The 14,409-nt window shown below is 46.3% G+C and overlaps 1 protein-coding gene across 1 annotated transcript in view; it reads right to left on the reverse strand.

The window, feature by feature from the left end:
- Nucleotides 1-14,409, reverse strand: part of CLCF1 (cardiotrophin like cytokine factor 1) — a 765,871-nt gene that overhangs the window by 241,479 nt on the left and 509,983 nt on the right. The window lies entirely within an intron of this gene.

Here is a 14,409-nt window from a genome sequence, read left to right on the forward strand (position 1 = left end):
GGCCAACAACCCACTAATCCCTTTCCTTCCCATTCTATCAACACTGCCTTAATTCCTTCTGACACTTTAAGTTGCAATCCCATCACAAACTGGGCCACCACTGCTTGCGGTGCTACCAGTGCTGCATCCATTATCCCAGAATACTTGTCAAAACATATTTTCAAAGGTTCAAGATATTCCACCAGATGTTCTCCTTTGGCTTGCTTACCTGGATTAATCGTTGACCAATCCCTCTTTCGAGGATATATTAGAATAATAGTTAGCTCGTAGCAACTCATTCAGATCAATTCAAGTGGGGTGATAACAGTTAATAACAATCTGCAATTCCTCCTGAAACTTAACAGGATCTTCTCAAATCTTTGGAAACCTTTGAAAAATGCAAATCAAATCAGTAGCACTCCAACAAGCATTTACAGTCACTATAGTATCTACCCTCCTAGGAGTTGTCTGAGCGGGAAGGTACCAGCAGTGGTATTAAGGGTTGTGTTCAGAAACCCTTCAAACGTGCCTGCGGATGGGGAGAAGAGTCTAGAGATCTGGGCTTGTATTTCGGGAGTAAAGGGACCTTCCATAGGATGCATTGGGGTAGACTGACGATATGTTGGCGGTTGAGTAGAATCCGGATTAACCAATCACCTATAAGGTGGTTCATTAAGAATAGCCAGATTATACGTGTCCAAAATATCTTCAGGACTTTACTTTAACAAGGGTTCCCCTTGAAGTACGGGATATAATCTTTTGTACCCAGCATTATGGGCCGGTACCTGCAAGTTTAATTGCTCGGTTTTCAAAACTTTTACTTGCTCCTGGAGATTTACTTGAGTGTCTTTCAATGGCTGGGCCCTAGATTCGGTCTGTCTTTTATTAGCTTTGGTAGACCAGTCGAGATAACTATCCCAATGGCGTTGGTGTACATGTGCACTTTTCCTCTCTGGCATCTTGCGCAAATTTGTTATCTTGTATAAATCAAATGACAAACGCGGATTACACGCGGGCCGTCTAGAGATGATGCCGGCCAGACCAACACATCCATGTTAGATGAGAATGCCTTACAGCTTGCATACTTAACAAAGCACCGGATTAGGTATTTTCTTCCAATTGAGACATCCTCACATTTGCATCTAATTACACAGATATACTCCTTTCTTTAACCCTTATTATTCACCACAAGGGTACTCTGTAACAAAATGCATGGAAGCAACGCTAATCAAACTGGCTCACATCCATTTGGCAAACCACCCCTCAGGGATTTTTGGTGCTTCAACCGTCTCACCCTACAATTTGATTGTAAATGGACACTTTTAGTAACAGTTAAAATGGGGTTCATGACTAACTCAGAGCTAAGCTTGAATAATAGGCAATTTTATGCTGGTTCCTAGTTTCTAATATTTGTTTTTCCCATGTCTCTTTCTGCACTTTTTCTTGTCCACAACCATGACTATGCTATGTATTCACAACTCCCATGCACACTAATGATACTGTTAACATACATTGGTCCAACTGTTTTTACTTGATTATTGTGTTATCAGCCTTGGAAAAGACTCTGGGTCGAGTCGAAACACATTTTGGCTGTACATTTTTCTTCAGAGTGTGTACATTTTTCTTCAGAGTGTATCTCATTAAAGCAAGATCTGTGTTGAAAGACAATATGACCAACGTATCTATAAGTATTTACCAAGACGAGCGCGACCAGCTAGTACCAACCTGTCATAGCTTGTACACTTTTCCGGGGTTGGGAGTAGAGCCCAGAGGTTCTAGTTGCGCTGCACGCCGAACATACTGCTTTCCAGGACTACAGTGCACCAATAGGCGGTCATACTCATCCGTTAGTTTCTGTCTAAATCAAATGTGCCTTCCTGGGGAAAGTGTCTAGGTGGCTCAGTCTGTGTATATTAGTGCCATTAATCCAGGTACTTACATGCTTTTGGTGAATAGTGAGCAGATCTGAAGTGTGCTGGACTTTCTTTAGGAGGGAGTGGCACTTGCCTAGACTGCCCTGAACCCATTCTCTCGGGGTAAAACAAGGTATGGTTTATTACGATCTAGGTTTGTTCCTAACTCTATCTGCATCGGGACACTATTGAGTCCTGTGGCTGGAGGCGTGGGTATGGCTCATCAGTTCAACTGCTCTGCCTTGTCTATCCAGAGGCTCAGGTATCGTACCTAGCCTCCGTTCCTTCCCCAGTACAGAAATATCAGAAACACCCACATGTGTTGGTCAGATTCAGATGACTGCTTGTTCAAAGTCTATATCCCCAATCATGCTACCCAAAATGCAGAGCAGTATTCAGCTTTTCAGAGACACAAAAGAGTAAGAGTCCAAGATAAGACACATAATCAGTAGCAACAAATGCTGTTAAAGCACCCGTAGTAGGATAGAGAAGAGTGTGAAAGAAAAGCAGTATCGCAACCTGAGTTGCCCATTTAAAGTTTTCCCGTCACGAGGTATGAGTTAAGACAAGACAATCATGGGGTTCTCATCCAAAGTATTTTCTTCACACTCATCCAAAACACATTCACACTAATCCCTGATTGGCCCTACACTATTTTGACCGTTACTGCGTTCTCATGTTCTCTTACGTCAGTAGAGAGTATGAATGTGCTGCTTTTAAACTGCGATGGCCAACCGCTTTCATTATTTCCCTTTTCAGATAAATAGTCCTACAGGAAGGATACTTTCCCTCCTGTATCCTCGGGTAATCAGGCCAGAATTCAGATGATTACATTTCGCTTTTCTAGATTACAGAGGCAAACATCAAATGCCAACCCCGTTTCAGACCCCACCAAACAAGACATGCCTGTACATTGACATGATTACCTGTGTTCACCAATCCATGATTTTCCAGGTGACTCTTTCTTCCGTGCCTGCTTTGGCCGCCCTCCTTGGGCCTCCGGGTGCTCCTGCAAGTTCACCCCTCTGACAAAATCGTCTCTCTTGGCCAAAGGGGATCACCAGGATGTTCGCACACCACCCTCGGGCCTGACCGCAGAGCAGCTGGAATCAGACGTCAAACGGCACCAATCTTGTCAAGGAAAAGGATCACTCACGACTCCGGGGAACTGGTGAAGAATTTATTAGTAGAAAGCAGTGTCAGCACGAACCCAACAGCAACACAAGACACCAAATTCTGAGCTTCCCCTTTCCTCCGAGCCCTGCGACTTTTGACCTAACAGAACCTATGCTTTCGAATGGAAGCAGTGGTTCCAAGAGGTCCAGGTTGCATACTAAACTCATCCTGTTAGCAAAGAACAAAGCCTCATTATATCAGCCTTTGATCCCAGCTGCGCGCTTTTATGTAAGCCAGTGTTATCAATGAGGTCACCCTGTCGTACCTCAGTAAGTCAAGCTGCACATGCTCCTTAAAGATTCCCATTTGCTTTGAGGCAAGCAAGAGCATTAGCAATATGATAACCTCTGCTCCCCTATGCCACTTTCCTTTAAGAAAGAAGCGAGAGCCGAGATCCTGCTTGCATATGCCAAAAGGGAAACACGTCAGAAGCGAGAGATTAGAAAGTGAGCATTCCAACAAGCTAGGCGAGAGGCTTTTGTTGCAAAGACACACGCAGTACATCCTACAGTCTCTGGCTCACAAAGCAAGAAACACTGTTTTAAACACAGTATGTAACAGGACCCAGCCACTATAATACTACAGTGCCAGGCACAGGGAGTATATACAATTTTCATTTCACAATTTTCCTCCACAACAACCTAGAAACTCCTTAAATGACAGTCAAACAACTCCTGTAAGCCAGTCAGGGATTTTGCCAATCACAAGAAATCAAACTCTTGGCTGTCAAATTAGACTCTGCCTAGCAATTGCAGCCAATCAAAATCTCTTTCTGTCACAGTAAAATAGGTCATGCCTATCACTTAAAGCAAAGTAAACTTGCATGTTGACCGCGGAACACCGTGACTTCTAACAAGCAAGCAACCCCATACCCTTACCAGTCAATAAAACCTACTGGCTCCCACATCCAGGCAACCCCTCTTGAAAGTCAGTCAACAAATTCCCTTGACAATCAGACCCTTAGCTAAGCATCTGTCACATGGAGTGCAAGAAAAAGACCAGCTCCCTGCCCCCTGGGTGCCCCGTTGATTGGCTGTGAAAATCATGGCATAACAGTGGTCTGTATGTGAACACACCCAAGTATCAGCATGTTATCTGCTGTTATATGGTGGGTAGTACACAACGGAACTGTACGTCTGGAAGTTGCAAGTGATCTTAAGGGACTGCAGACGTTTGTGGAAGAACCATTACACATGGATGTTATGGGGTTGCATCAGTGATTTTCAGAATGGTCTTAAAGGAATAGGAGCACATAGTGCTGCATGGCTATATTGACAAAGCAATAGTGTGCAAATTGAGCTTAACATGATGAGCGGACAGAGAAGGCATGGATCGATGTCAAGGAACAAGGTGTTGAAGGCCCTGCAGTTGCCTTAATAAGAGGTAGATGGGAAGTAAACATGGATGTCGTTTGTTTAAATGCTGAAATAGCATGTGTGACTGCCTAGGTTGTGTCCTTTTGGGCATGAGTAGAGCTTGGGACAGTGCAGCGTACATTCTGTATAGTGAGACACTGATTATTTCACAATGTCAATTTTGGGACCCATACAGGAGGCAATGCTTAAAGAGACTACTTGCCTTTGAATGTGATTACGTTACTGCTGAGCAGGTCCCGCTTTCCTCAGAGTCTAATGCTGACACATTCATGTTGCCTTCTCTGGGGTTTGCTGATTGAAAAAAATGGACCTCCTAAACATATTAAATGTGCCCTTTTGTAACTAGGTTCCGCTTGGTGGCTTCGTGAACTGGTGGCTGCTTGCCAATTGTATGCAATGCAGCTGCAGGCAGCTTTAGGGTAAATGTACCCTTTGGAAGCAATACATGTTTATGTTATTGTGTGTTTTTAGAGTTCAGGCCAACTTAGTTATTGTGTTATGTCTCTTTAAAGGAGTCAGGCTAAAGATTAATACAGGCCCCTAGATCCAATTGCAGGGTCATTTAGCCAGAAGCATACTAAAATAAAGAAATACTATGGGCGGTAGCCACTCTCTGGTTTGAGGTTTTCATCAGCCTCTCGCGTGTTTGGCAGGGTGACTTCCACCACCTTGCAATCACATCCAAGAAATACTTCCTGCCAATAATATCCAGACAACTTTTGCTACCAGTCGCAGCCATGCAATCCCTCCGGCTAAGCAGAAACAGGCAATCCTTTGTGCAATTCCCATCAATAACCTATTGTACTAATCACAGCCAAACAACTTCCCTGCCAGTCACGGCTAAGGAACCACCTCCTGTCAATCAATCAATACTTTATTTCATCACCACCTGTCAATTCGGATGCCCAGAATATCCCCCAACCAGGGGAACCAGTTCGTGGGAAATTTCACACATTGTGATTCATACTTCATGATTCTCCACTTATGTGACAGGACTCCAATGAGCAATGGCCTGACTTGGAGAAAATTGCATTGCACATAAGTTTAATAAAATAAACAACTGCCAGGCAGTGTTGCTAGCACAGGGGTGGGAATAATAGTCTCTGTCGAAGAGGGCAAATGGTGGGTGAGTGAACATTTTGCCAGCGAAGCAAAATAAACAATTTTGCCCATTTTTAAACATTCAAATTTCTGATTTGCACCCTTTCACGTCGGGCTTGCATAATTTAGCCACATATGGATCTACAAAATGCTTCTGCCCCTTAATTGGGTGAGTTTTTGGGCACCCAAAGCAAAAAAAGGCACCAAAATAATTTTGCCCAAAAGTGGAAAATCTGGTGAAATCCGCTCTGCCAGCAAGGTAAATTTCACAATTATTTAGCCCACCCCTTGCTCACACGAATCTGCACGTATGGGTTCCAGCTTGTTGGAAATGACAGGCAGGCTATCTCCACCTAAAATCATTTAAAACATGGAGTAGATACAGTTAAGATTACTTTTATTGATAACCCTGCATCATTTCAAAGATTGCTAATTACTTGGTGCTATTATTTTTCCAAACCCTTTGCCAATTGATAGTTCTAGCATACTGCACCCAACAGGCTCATCAGTATTGTTAAGTGCCAGATTGGTCATCATTCCTAATGCTGCCGGGTGTGAATGTTGCTGATCCCCTTCCCGCTGTCATTGTTGCTGATCCGTTGTCTGCTTTTCAGTATTGGAAATTCTGCCTGATTGCCCCCCCTTACTTATTCAATCTGAAGTCATTATTGGTCTGTAAGGGAAGTTAAGTTTCTTATCGGCCAATGCACTTTACAAAATGTGCTTGAAATGCACAGTTTGGGTCCTATTTCAAAAACACACATAAGTTGAGAAACCCTCTTGAAATGCCTTCAAATGGTAACGCGTGTTTGCCCAGTGGCACTTGTGACAAAATTGCATCTAAGTGTCAGGAGGAAGGTGTGAGAGAGTCCCCAGGACCCATGAAGTGCCACCTGCTCTGCGATGCAGACCCCGGAAGTTTCATGAGGAGAGCCTCCAGAGCCTCTTCTCTATCCTCAGCCCGATCAACTCCCCCTCGCCCTGCACACACCTCTTCCTCCCCAGAGAAAGTCACCCCAGCAAGCACAGACCACGTAAACCATTGGGAACAGGAGTGGGCCGAAAGTCTGCACGCCAAGCTCAGCAGGGATCGGCTGTAAGGAGTAGGCACCAGAGCACATGCTCCATGAACAGGACCACGGAAGCGATCATACTCACCACTTTATACATTTAGTGTGACATAAAGCAGCTTGCGAGTGTGGAAATCAGGAAAGCAGTTGCGGGAGAGCTAGTGCCAGAGCAGGGTGGAGTAGGCTGGCTGTCATGACAAGGTCACCTGACTCTAAGATTGCAGCTCTCCTTATTGTCTAGCCCACTGAGCTGCGAGTCTATGATGAGCAATTAAGCAAATCACCACACATGCATGAATGGAGGAGTACATGCCAGTGAGCTAATTACACAATCCCACCACCAACTTGCCCCAGGTGTTTCCGGTAAAGCCATGAGCGCCCCAAATTGTTTTTGCCCCCCGTATAAAGAGAGGAGTCAGGATAATGATGAGAGTTTGAATGGAGGCTTGGGAAGCAGAGTTGTGCAGACCTAGCAAGAAAGGAATGGAAGAAAAGAAGCATGAGGGAGGGCTTAGAGCTCGTGGAGGAAGTGATTGAGGTGGAGGAAGGAAGGAGCGTGAAGTTTGGAGCTTCAGGAGAGAAAGATCAAGGAGGAAATGTTGAACAAGGATAAAGTGGAGGGTGTCACAGGGAGAGAGAGAAAGAGAAAGGAAGGAGTAGGAAAGAGATATACACCAGAAAGGAGATGGAAGGATAGCGTTGGAGAGAGGCATAAGACTGTCACGCACTCTGTGTTAGCAGGAGACGTCCCTTCCTCAAGGCTTGCAGGGGGCTCTGTGCCAGATCCTGGCTGAGAATGAGAGAAAATAAAGTAGACCTTGCTCAGGGACTAGAAAGCATCACACTCTTTTTGTTGTTGTGACTTTTTGCAAACCACGCTTGGCTGGGGAAGGAGCACGACCATAATGACTGCAGTGTGAGCATTTACCCGAGATAGACAGGGAAGAAAACAATAAGGTTGGTTTGTCCATAATGGAAATGTGGACATCAACCTACCACTCATTATGGACAAGCCAAAGGAATCCCAATGAAAACCAAGCACTTCTCTAGCTGCAGCAAGCAGGTTAGGGAGTATCATGGGCTGTCATTAACGGTCAAAGGGAAACCGTGTGCAGTACACCAGTGTGCATGCCCAGTGGGGGACATACATGGCCGGGGCATTTTTTAGTCCCCAGCCTGGCATGGCCCATTGGGTTTTCAGGCTGGGGTACTGCAGACTTTAATGTGTGCAAGTGGCATTTGTGCGCCCCCCCGTACGTTCTCGGCTCCAGGGGTGGCATGAAGAAGGCGCTACGGCTCCATTGCGCATGCACTCAGGAACAAGGAAGCACTCTTCACCTCTACTGTGAGCCTTCGAACGGACAATCAGGAAGGATATTCTATCTGAAAGGACCAGTCTAGTCCTCCCCTAATATGGCGCCTCTAAGTGCAGTTGTGTAATGAGGCCTTATCAATGACTTGACTTTCTGTTTGGCTACGTTGCAAGACAATGTTCCCTGAATTCCATGAGTTTTGGACTTGATTTCCATTTCTGTCTTCCTGGTGTTGGGCTCTCCCCCACACCATAGCCACCCTCCTCTTTGCCAGGAGCAACAACAACCCCGCCAGCTGCCGTACACGTACAGATAGCTGCTTCGTATACCTTAATAATGCCATCTCTGGAGTGGGTCCCACTCGCTCACCTATGACCTCACTCAACACTTCAAACACTGCTTCCCAAAACTGATACACTGGGAGGTTTCAGGAAAAAATGGTTGCAACACTGCAGGGGTGTAATACAATTGGTGTAAAAGTATCAGTTCATACCTGCTCTTACAGGCAATTCTCTTAACCTGTGCACAGCAATACCGCCACACACCATCAGATATAACGGCACCTAATGCCACTTCCCTCCTCTCTTGAAGTGCCCTCGCTCGGCCTCCACGGGCCTCCACCACCTTGCTGTACAGGGTAGACACCACCTTCCTGGTGTCGTCAGCCTTTATCATTCGGTCCAGTATGGAGGCTATTTCATATTCCTTTGGGAACATCCCTTCAGGGAGTCCCTTAACCGATAATATATATAAAAACCTCTACAGATGTAACATTCTCCTTCCCCTTACAACATTCTATCGCTAGAAACTACTCCTACGGGAACAAGTCCCAAAACCTGGAGAATCCTATCCTCGTTATACACTGCACCCTGTCAGGGGCACACCAGGGATGTGAATAATCTGTAGTGCAGGAGAGTAAATCACCTCATCCCCCTTCTTGCTTTCAATACGTACCCACTCTCTACAAGTCAACTCCACCTTATTTACCAGGAGCCGTTAGTATTACTACTGGAAGTGAGGGTGCAGCAAGAGCACGATCCACTTCAACATGACGCCTATCCACCTCTTTGCCAAACCAATACAGCAGAAAACTAGCTTGAGCCACTGCATAGTACACTTCCAAATCAGGAGGTGCTAGCCCCCCTTTCTCTAATGACGCTATCAGTCATTGCCAACCCAACCGAGGCTGTTGCCCTCCCAAATAAACATAGACAATGCTGACCGCACCTCTCAAAAATAGGACTTGGGAACCGCTAACAGCACATTAAGAAAAACATAACAAAATCGAGGTAGTAAAACCATTTTCACCAAGGAGACTCTACCATAGAGGTCAAGGGGAAGTCCCATCCACATCCCAACATCAAACCTGGTCTGTTTCAAAACTCTTATGTAATTACGCTGATATAGCACCTCAGTGGTGCATGCCATATCAATCCCCAGGTAGCTTGTGTAATCCCTGTGCCACTGCAAACCTAAGCCATCATCAAACTTCACTGTTGAGGTAGTGAGAGGAAAAATAATCAATTTCGCAGTATTCATTCTCAAACCAGATACCAGAAACTTCTTCCAAGGTCATCACATCCGCCATGATCATTGCCAAGTTGTCCCGTGTATCTTTGGCATAAAGTACCATATCATCCGCATAGAGCAAAACAACCACCCTGTAGCTATACAATTGTAAGCTCCTATGCATATGATTATCTCTCAATAATTTGGCTAGGGGTTCGATAGCCTGGGTAAACAACAGCAAGAGTGGGCATCCCTGTCTGGTACCTGTGAGAAACCTGAAGGTGTCTCACCTGCCAGTCCTGGGAGTGAACCAGTGCGGGAGGATCACCTGGATGAGGGGTCCTCAGGGAGTGGAAGTGGCGCACCAGAGGGTGAGATGTGGTATCCCCTCCCCAAACACCTTTTCCCCATCCTACCAGGTCGGATACCTAGGAACTCAACACCCCTGCACCCCTCTTTCCTGACACAAACACTGTTTCACTGACAGCTCACTTTGAGAGAAAACTGACTAACACCGAGCCGTATACCTGACATGTCCCAACATAAGGGTCAGGCAGAGTCAGGCAATTACTGATAATTGCACACACCTGACTTCCATCACACTTCCTCACATGGATAAAAGGCGGAGCACGAAAGCACACTCTGAGCGAGGCAAAACAACGGAGGAAGCAGCAGTTCTGAGATAGCAGTTTAATACGTGGAGAAAGACGGCGAGACCAGAAAGGGTTGCAAGGAGGGAATGGCCCTTGGCCTTTTCAAAGGAAGAACCGTTACTTTCACAAGGCCTCGAGGATAAGTAACATAAGACCGGGAATTAAAGCTGAAGAAAGGTGTGTCGAAGGTACCTAGGGCTTTCCCGCATCGACGGCCGTGGAGGGGCTATTGCCTTCGTGGTACTGTCCTTGGCTCCAACACCAAAGCCGTTCCAGTTAAGTCAGCACAACCGGTGAGTCGGGGAGACTGATAGTAGACCAGTCTGTGTTGGAATCAAGCAGCAAAAATGTATGAAGAAATCCGCAAAGAACAGAGCATAAGGCGTATGTGATGAGCGACGCAAATATAATTGAATACCAAAGGGGTTAATGAACTTTGATAGGCCAAGTAAGATACCGTGTACAGAGTGATCCGGTGCCACATGGGTGCCCATTCGAAGGTCTCTGTTAGGTATCCAACTGAGGGTGCCACATTTTGAAAAGGAAGTTTGTGTCAAAGTGGTCCTGCAACGGGTCAAGCCAAACCCTGTGCACATTTAAAAGTCTTCGATAGTTAGATGCGCACTGACATTGGTCTGAGCCCGGCTGAGGGAGACTAATTGTGTAAAAGGGATCTGAGCGTGGCTTAGGGGGATACGGGATGAACTGTGAGTCATCCAAGAAAAGATATTGCTGACATTCGTCCGAGCCTGGCTGAGGGAGACTAATTGTGTAAAAGGGATCTGACTGAGGGGGATCCGGGGTGAACCGTGAGTCACCCGAGAAAAAATATTGCTGAAATTGGTCCGAACCCGGCGGAGGGAAACTAATTGCGGAAAAGGAATCTGAGCCAGGCTGAGGGGGATCCGGGGTAAAAAGTAACTCACCTGAATTGAATCCATGTAAATGAACTTTTTTCATTTGTTTTGGTACATCAAGCCCTCTGAGTCAAGAGACTTTGATAACATAAGACTCAATAAACACCCTTGAACTGTGGTCTCCTTTGTCTGTCTTACTTTGATACAATGCCTTCTTTACATACCCCTCTCCAAGAATATAATGGATGTTAACTGGCCATTCACCTTGATTCTGGCATTAGACAGTGTATACAGCAACAAAACCATAGAAAGAAACTCATTCCCCATCCCCATTCTTCTCAGCACCGCAAGCAAAAAGGGCCACTCCACAGAGTCAAACGCCTTCTCAGCGTCCAGTAACGCTGCCACCACAGGGTCCTCCTGAGACACCAGTGACATAAACCCAAACATGCGTTGCAGCCTATACGATGTAGAACGACCTGGAATAAACCCTGATTTATCCGGCTTGACACATTTTATCATCAGGGGGGCCAACCTTGCAGCCAACAGTTTTGCCAGTATGTTATTGTCTAGGTTAATAGGCGAAATGGGGCAGTAGGAGGAACAATCATCAGCAGCCTTCTCAGGTTTCAACAATACCGTGTCCACTGCCTTCCTCATGGATCCTGCCTGCTTATCCACGTTTAGAAGATGTGTAGCCGATCTGTGTGCAAAGTATTTGTAAAACTCTGCCGTTAACCCATCCGATCCAGGGGCTTTCCCAGACGACAATGCCTTAATTGCTAGGAGGACTTCCTGTTCAGTGATGGGACGACACAGCCATTCCCTTTCTCCCTCCTCACACCAGAAGGGCGCTACCCTGTCTAAAAAATCATCCACGTCAGAGTGTGACACCCAGGCATTCGAAGCATACAAGTGGGTGTAAAAATCACAAAACGCCTGTGTAATGTCCCTATATGCATGTAGTGTACGTCCCTGTCCATCCTCGATAGAGGTGATATGCAATCTATATATATCCATTCTGGCCGCCTTTGCCAGTAATTTTCCAGGACGTTGACCTTCCCCATACTGCCTTACATCCACTTTGATAGACAGACAGAAACTTCACCTCCCTCTGGGCCGCTTCCTTAAATTTCCCCATTTCCTCCTTAACCATATTTTGCTTGATCGGGCCAGTCAATTGACTTTTGTCCCCCAGCAGCCTCTCAATGCAGACTTTGCTGTCCTTCAATTCGCCTCATATCAATTTCAGCACCCCAGCCTCCCTTGAACTACATTCCCCCCGCACCACACATTTAAAAGTTTCCCACACCACTGCATGGGAGGTGACAAACCTTAATTTTCAGAAAATAAGTTATCTATAACTCCCGAAATATCCTGCCGTAAACACTGTGTCCGACAAACCGTCACTCTTAAACACCCAAGCTGACCTCCCAACCATTCACCCCAGCACATCTAACACCATAACCACTGGTGCGTGATCTGACAGCGTGCACACTAAAATAGTAACCTCTACCACCCATCCTGGTCCAACTGTGATGCAGACTGATGGACTGAGGAGTGAAACGTATACCCTTTTTCATTCCCATGCCTACTCCTTCAGATGTCATTCAACTCCCATACCCAGCACAGTTCCTGCAACTTGCTTGTCATCTTCAGGGGTACCGTGACGCCCCACCCATTCTGTCCAAGGCTGTCTGCATCACCGTATTGAAGTCTCCCGCCCAGATAACCACTCCCTGAGTGCTCTGAACCAGTTGTTGAGCTAATCAGTCCAATGTGTCCACTGTATCAACGTTTGGGCCACAGTAATTGATCAAAGTGACCAGCTGCCCATGTACCACACGTCCAACCACCAGTGCCCCGCCCTCCTGATCCTTGACCATATGCATGAGCCAAAAGCCAACCAAAGCGTGTATCAATATACACACATCCCTAGAATAGGAGGAGTAAGAGGAGTAGTAGCGTTGACAACCCCATGCCCGCCCAAAACGTGACTCCCCAGATGTAGTCAAGTGTGTCTCCTGCAAGAACGCCACATCAGTGTTGTGGCATCTCATGTACAATAAGATCTTGCGTGCCTTGGATAAACAATTCAATCCCCTAACATTCTAGGTCATGCATTTTAGCACCCCAACCGTCCCCATGCAAGCTGCTCCAATACTCCCCAAGCATTCCTCCCACCCTATTTGCCCATTTGAGACATACAGCAGCATCCCAACATATCGCATCCCCTATGACCCCCAACTGAGTCATTACACATGGAAAGTGAACCTCAAGCCTCAACGGGGACTCCCAGTTCCCCGCCAGAGCAAAGGGACTCCAAGCCTTGACTGGGGGTGACCCCCCAAAGCAGCGCCCAACTAAACACCATCCACACCACAATTTGTTCCCCCCAACCCTGCCGGCAACCATAACACGCCAGCTATTCCTACACCACCCACAAACAACCACTCTTATTGGCTTCCGCATGGGGGTAACGTCAGTGCCCAGCTACCTCCGCACTCCCACAATAGTATTACCCCCTCCCCAGTACCTTCAATGGAAACATTACAATAATCAACATCAGTGATCAACTCCCATTGGTAATTCACAGGGGATTCTTCCCCTCAGTCATTATTCCCCCTGTGTCTCAGGACCCTAGATTGCATCTCAATAAAGGCATTGGTATCCTCCAGGGTCTGAAAAAACAATACACGCCCCTCATGTTCCACTCTGGGTTTGGCAGGGAAAAGCATGGTGTACTTCATGCCTCTTTCTCTGAGCCTCTTTTTAACATCAGTATATGTTAACCGGTTTGCCTGTACTTTATCCGGAAAAATCTGGGAAAAGTCTAATAGTGTCTCCTTTATACATCAAGGAGCCTATCTCCCTGGCCTTCCGCAAAGCCTTGTCTCTATCACGATAGATCAACATATGAGCAATGATCGGCCGAGTCAGAGCTACAGGAATTGGTTTCCTCCCACCAGGTATCCTATGCACCCTCTCAACTACAAAGACCGCCGAGAAGCCCTCTTCGCCCAGCGCCACACTCAGTATGGATTCAACCAGAGGTACCGTCACCACTGGTCCACCGCTACAGAGACACCCACTATCCGTAAGTTATTCTACCTAGATTGTGTCTCAAGATTCTCCTTCTTATCCGGAAGCTCCTTAAGGGTCTTCCTGACTTGCACTAGTTCATTTGATGCCGCTCCTGATTCAACTTCCACCGTAGAGACTCGCCCCTCTACCTCATCTAGCCTCTCCCCGTGTTTGTCCAGGCATACCTTCATGTAGTCCACCTTACTTGTGAGGGTATCAATTTTACCATCCAAGGATTGTATACTGGCTTGTAGTTCTTTAAACGTGGCCTTGATACCATTGAATGCCCCGGTAGAATTGAGAGAAGAGGGCTGGGAGGACCCTCTGGCGACTCCTCCATTACTTTATTATTCTTTACTTGTGCCAGCTTGTCGAAAA

Source organism: Ambystoma mexicanum, chromosome 12 (assembly GCF_040938575.1).
Source record: "Ambystoma mexicanum isolate Mex_15411 chromosome 12, UKY_AmexF1_1, whole genome shotgun sequence".
Lineage (NCBI taxonomy): Eukaryota > Metazoa > Chordata > Amphibia > Caudata > Ambystomatidae > Ambystoma > Ambystoma mexicanum.